The 6,000-nt window shown below is 43.2% G+C and overlaps 1 pseudogene across 1 annotated transcript in view; it reads left to right on the top strand.

Moving 5' to 3' along the window:
- Nucleotides 1–637: 637 nt before the first annotated feature.
- LOC311099811 (general transcription factor 3C polypeptide 5-like) overlaps nt 638–6,000 on the top strand; it is a 30,776-nt pseudogene continuing 25,413 nt past the window's right edge. The window contains exons 1-2 of the transcript in view: nt 638–744; nt 1,250–1,370. The product of the transcript in view is annotated as a general transcription factor 3C polypeptide 5-like (transcript). The remainder of the gene's footprint in view (nt 745–1,249; nt 1,371–6,000) is intronic.

The raw sequence follows: 6,000 nt of genomic DNA, 5'->3' as shown, positions 1-6,000 counted from the left end.
CTGCCAACAGAGCTCGGAGTTTGTTATCGGCTGTATAAGGTTACGAAATCTGACTTCATGGATATACTGTTAATGAAATGTTAGAAAAAGACGCCACTGAACAATTCAGAACATGAATTATCATATTTGTCTTCGTGAAATTTCATCAGAAATGTGTGTTTTCACCCTCTCTGGGCATAGTGGGTGGACACCCTAAAATATATCTTTCTCTTTCTCACTGCAGGTCAGACGTGAAACTGCTCCTGGGTTCTTTGATTAAGAAGGGAGAGGCCGCTACCAACAACGCTTTTGCAGAGTACACGGCCGACTGGGGAGACAAGCCTAGCCAGAACACAATGAAGAAGACCGTTGTTATGATCGAAACTGACTACATCTTCCTAGTTCCTACCCAGGTTGCGCTCTACCTGCACGCCTCTAATGCCCAGTAAGTCTCCCTCATTGTTACTGTAGCACAGCCTTTCTCACCCAGTTTGTTTCCCATCCTAGCATTACATATCTGATATCTAATCATTCCTCCCCTCCTTGCCCTACCCCAGATCTGCACACACCTACTCCTACCTGTTTTCGGAAACCAGCCTCATGGCCGGGATAGTCCAACCTTATCCCAGCTGGATGGAGGCTGTCAATGCTGATGATGATGTATGTGTTCTGCAAGCCCTTCACCACGCCCCTGGCATACTGGCCCAGCCACCGCGACATCTCCAGATACTTTATTGCCTACTGGACCAACTTCGCCAGGACCGGGTAAAAAATGAGCTGCAATGCAATAATGTATGTCCCACACTGGGTGTGATTACTGTATAAAAGCCAATTTATGATTGATCTGTAAATATGGTTGGAGGTGCGTATGGAGGGTGTGACGCAATTGCGGTGTCTCCGGAGGCATGCAGAGGCCAAATTGAGCTCTGTACCGCATCGCTGGTGAGGAGGGCTCAGAATAGCTCCGCATTGACATTATTGGTTGACGGTATGTGAGGCTGAGAGGTCCAGTATAAACACAAACTCACTTCCTTGACAACTTCCTTCACAACAGCTCTACTTAACAGTTCTATGCTGCACCGCGAAGCGCAAGTATTATGAATGCCCTGACTTCTAAAGAGGCCGTATCACCGTAAATGCTGAACGGCCAATGAAGACGTCGTATTGACCATGCAGCGCCTTTCCGTGATGTTATCCTCACGAAAACTATAATAAATGGAATGTTCTCACCATTATACTTTTCTTACCATCAACCCCTTTACCGCCACAGAGACCCCAACAAGGGGGAGTCTAAGGTGCCTGTGACCTGGCCTGCATACACCACCTCTGGGCAAAAATACATAGAGATCAATGCTGACATGAACAGGAACTACGTCCATGAGAAGATGAGGGTGCGCTTTGTGAACTGGTGGTCTAACATCTTGCCCAGCCTGCCCTCCGTCTGAGGTAGCTCTCACTGAGCACAGACTCCCTGATGCATCATTTACAGCTACAGTTGAAGTCGGAAGTTTACGTACACCTTAGCCAAATACATTTAGACTCAGTTTTTCACAATTCCTGACATTTTAATCCTAGTAAAAATTCCCTGTCTTAGGTCAGTTAGGATCACCACTTTATTTTAAGAATGTGAAATGTCAGAATAATAGTAGAGAGAATAATTTATTACATACACTCAATTAGTATTTGGTAGCATTGCCTTTAAATTGTTTAACTTGGGTCAAACGTTTTGGGTAGCCTTCCACAAGCTTCCCACAATAAGTTGGGTGAATTTTGGCCCATTCCTCCTGACAGAGCTGGTGTAACTGAGTCAGGTTTGTAGGCGTCCTTGCTCGCACACGCTTTTTCAGTTCTGCCCACACATTTTCTGTAGGATTGAGGTCAGTGCTTTGTGATGGCCACTCCAATACCTTGACTTTGTTGTCCTTAAGCCATTTTGCCACAACTTTGGAAGTATGCTTGGGGTCATTGTCCATTTAGAAGACCCATTTGCGACCAAGCTTTAACTTCCTGACTGATGTCTTGAGATGTTGCTTCAATATATCCACATAATTTTCCTTCCTCATGATGCCATCTATTTTGTGAAGTGCACCAGTCCCTCCTGCAGCAAAGCACTCCCACAGTATGATGCTGCCACCCCTGTGCTTCACTGTTGGGATGGTGTTCTTCGGCTTGCAAGCAACCCCCTTTTTCCTCCAAACATAACGATGGTCATTATGGCCAAACAGCTCTATTTTTGTTTCATCAGACCAAAGGTCATTTCTCCAAAAAGTACAATCTTTGTCCCCATGTGCAGTTGCAAACCGTAGTCTGGCTTTTTTATGGCGGTTTTGGCGCATTGGCTTCTTCCTTGCTGAGCGGCCTTTCAGGATATGTCGATATAGGACTAGTTTTACTGTGGATATAGATACTTTTGTACCTGTTTCCTCCAGCATCTTCACAAGGTCCTTTGCTGTTGTTCTGGGATTGATTTGTACCTTTCGCACCAAAGTACATTCATCTCTAGGAGACAGAATGCGTCTCCTTCCTGAGCGGTATGACGGCTGCATGGTCCCATGGTGTTTATACTTCCGTACTATTGTTTGTATAGATGAAAGTGGTACCTTCTGGTGTTTGGAAATTGCTCCCAAGGATGAACCAGATCTGTTGAGGTCTACAATTTGTTTTCTGAGGTCTTGGCGGATTTCTTTTGATTTTCCCATGATGTCAAGCAAAAAGGCACTGAGTTTGAAGGTAGGTCTTGAAATACATCCACAGGTACACCTCCAATTGACTCAAATGATGTTAATTAGCCTATGAGAAGCTTCTAAAGCCATGACATAATTTTCTGGAATTTCCCAAGCTGTTTAAAGGCAACGTCAACTTAGTTTATGTAAACTTCTGACCCACTGGAATTGTGATACAGTGAATTATAAGTGAAATAATCAGTCTGTAAACAATTGTTGGAAGAATTACTTGTGTCATGCACAAGGTAGATGTCCTAACCGACTTGCCAAAACTATAGTTTGTTAACAAGAAATATGTGGAGTGGTTGAAAAACAATTTTTAATGACTCCAACCTAAGTGTATGTAAACATCCGACTTCAACTGTATACAGATTGGTCTTATGTCACAAATGCAAGGCTACCAGTATCACCAGATGCATTTCTGATTGTAACCATTTTTTCTTCATTGACAAATTAAATTAATGCAATTAAGAAGCCTACCCTGTTTTCTGTTTGTAATAATGTCCATAGGGGAGACCACAAAGCAGGATCAATGAGTTAGCCAGCTAACTTTGATAGACAACCAGATTTTCTGGTTCAATAAGAAATATGAACTTAGATATGTGTTTTTGGTGGTTGAGTCAATTAGACCACGCCCATTTCAAGCTTATCTGTCAAAAGAATAAAACGTATATTTAGGCACGTTAGCTGGCTAACTCATTGATCCTGCTTGGTATTATACCACTCTGTCCACCAGTGAAAGGCATTGTTTGTATTTATCCAGAAATGATCTTATATGGACATTATGAACTCCTACCAATTAATATGCATTTTTATCAAAGCCTGATGGTGAAAGACACAGTATGTTGCGGTAGACCTATTCATCCAAGTTGTATCATCAGAATTTACATTGGAGTTGTTTTTCTCTGATTAGTTGCAATAGTTATTTTTGCCACCAGAGATCGCTGACGCTTTACTGAGGAAATCTACAGGTAACTGCCAAAATAAAGGATACTCTTGAGCAGGTGCTTCCAAACAGTTGTGGTTCCTGAGTAAATTAAGCAATTAACATCCCATCATGCTTAGGGTCATGTGTAACAATGCCCAGTTGCCTTTTATTTTGGCTACCATGGCTAGAAGAGAGCTCAGTGACTTTGAACGAGTGGTCTCAAAGGACCATAGGAGGTTTAACGTGTATGTGAGAGTTAATCACCAAATCTCAACCCAATTGAATACTTATGGAAGATTCTGGAGCGGCGCCTGAAACAGTTTTCCATCAACAAAATGCCAAATGAATGGTGTCGCATAAATCTATGCCATTATTTTTGCAGTTACCTGTATTTCAATCAAGAGATTAGATGAGTAGCTCACAGTCACCAGCAGCAGGTTGACATTTTTTGGGATGAAAGATCAGGTAGAACCTGAGCCTAGAAACGGAGAAAAGCACCACCTATTGGACAGGAACTTTACCAGTGGCATCTTTATAGCTTACTTCAGACAACCACTCGCACGTCACAGTTCAGATCCATTTGTCAATAAGAAGCACCCACCAATGCTGGGTATAGAAAGGGGAGATGAAAGCAGAAAGTAGAAGCTGTAGTGTAAAGAAGATTGTGTTGCACTCATCCCAAGCTTGACTTCTCACCTGTCAGAGGCGTGGCCCATCTTCCAAGTGTAGCAGCTCATTTCCAAGGCACTCTGCCTCACGACCTACAGAACATGTACAGTGAGGGGAAAAAAGTATTTGATCCCCTGCTGATTTTGTACATTTGCCCACTGACAAAGAAATGATCCGTCTATCATTTTAATGGTAGGTTTATTTGAACAGTGAGAGACAGAATAACAACAAAAAAATCCAGAAAAACGCCTGTCAAAAATGTTATAAATTGATTTGCATTTTAATGAGGGAAATAAGTATTTGACTCCCTCAATAAGAAAGATTTCTGGCTCCCACGTGTCTTTTATACAGGTAACGAGCTGAGATTAGGAGCACACTCTTAAAGGGAGTGCTCCTAATCTCAGTTTTGTTACCTGTATAAAAGACACCTGTCCACAGAAGCAATCAATCAATCAGATTCCAAACTCTCCACCATGGCCAAGACCAAAGAGCTCTCCAAGGATGTCAGGGACAAGATTGTAGACCTACACAAGGCTGGAATGGGCTACAAGACCATCGCCAAGCAGCTTCGTGAGAAGGTGACAACAGTTGGTGCGATTATTCGCAAATGGAAGAAACACAAAAAAACTGTCAATCTCCCTCGGCCTGGGGCTCCATGCAAGCTCTCACCTCGTGGAGTTGCAATGATCATGAGAACGGTGAGGAATCAGCCCAGAACTACACAGGAGGATCTTGTCAATGATCTCAAGGCAGCTGGGACCATAGTCACCAAGAAAACAATTGGTAACACACTACGCCGTGAAGGACTGAAATCCTGCAGTGCCCGCAAGGTCCCCCTACTCAAGAAAGCACATATACAGGCCCGTCTGAAGTTTGCCAATGAACACCTGAATGATTCAGAGGAGAACTGGGTGAAAATGTTGTGGTCAGATGAGACCAAAATCAAGCTCTTTGGCATCAACTCAACTTGCCGTGTTTGGAGGAGGAGGAATGCTGCCTATGACCCCAAGAACACAATCCCCACCGTCAAACATAGAGGTGGAAACATTATGCTTTGGGGGTGTTTTTCTGCTAAGGGGACAGGACAACTTCACCGCATCAAAGGGACGATGGACGGGGCCATGTACCATCAAATCTTGGGTGAGAACCTCCTTCCCTCAGCCAGGGCATTGAAAATGGGTCGTGGATGGGTATTCCGGCATGACAATGACCCAAAACACACAGCCAAGGCAACAAAGGAGTGGCTCAAGAAGAAGCACATTAAGGTCCTGGAGTGGCCTAGCCAGTCTCCAGACCTTAATCCCCTAGAAAATCTGTGGAGGGAGCTGAAGGTTGGAGTTGCCAAACGTCAGCCTCTAAACCTTAATGACTTGGAGAAGATCTGCAAAGAGGAGTGGGACAAAATCCCTCCTGAGATGTGTGCAAACCTGGTCCTCAACTACAAGAAACGTCTGACCTCTTTGATTGCCAACAAGGGTTTTGCCACCAAGTACTAAGTCATGTTTTGCAGAGGGGTCAAATACTTATTTCCCTCATTAAAATGCAAATCAATTTATAACATTTTTGACATGCGTTTTTCTGGATTTCTTTGTTGTTATTCTGTCTCTCACTGTTCAAATAAACCTACCATTAAAATTATAGACTGATCATGTCTTTGTCAGTGGGCAAACATCCAAAATCAGCAGTGGATCAAATACTTTT

The sequence above is a fragment of the Coregonus lavaretus genome (assembly GCF_964263955.1).
Source record: "Coregonus lavaretus genome assembly, chromosome: 24".
In the NCBI taxonomy this organism is placed as follows: domain Eukaryota; kingdom Metazoa; phylum Chordata; class Actinopteri; order Salmoniformes; family Salmonidae; genus Coregonus; species Coregonus lavaretus.
The sequence above is the reverse complement of the archived record's forward strand: the minus strand, read 5'-3'. Positions and strand labels throughout refer to the sequence as shown.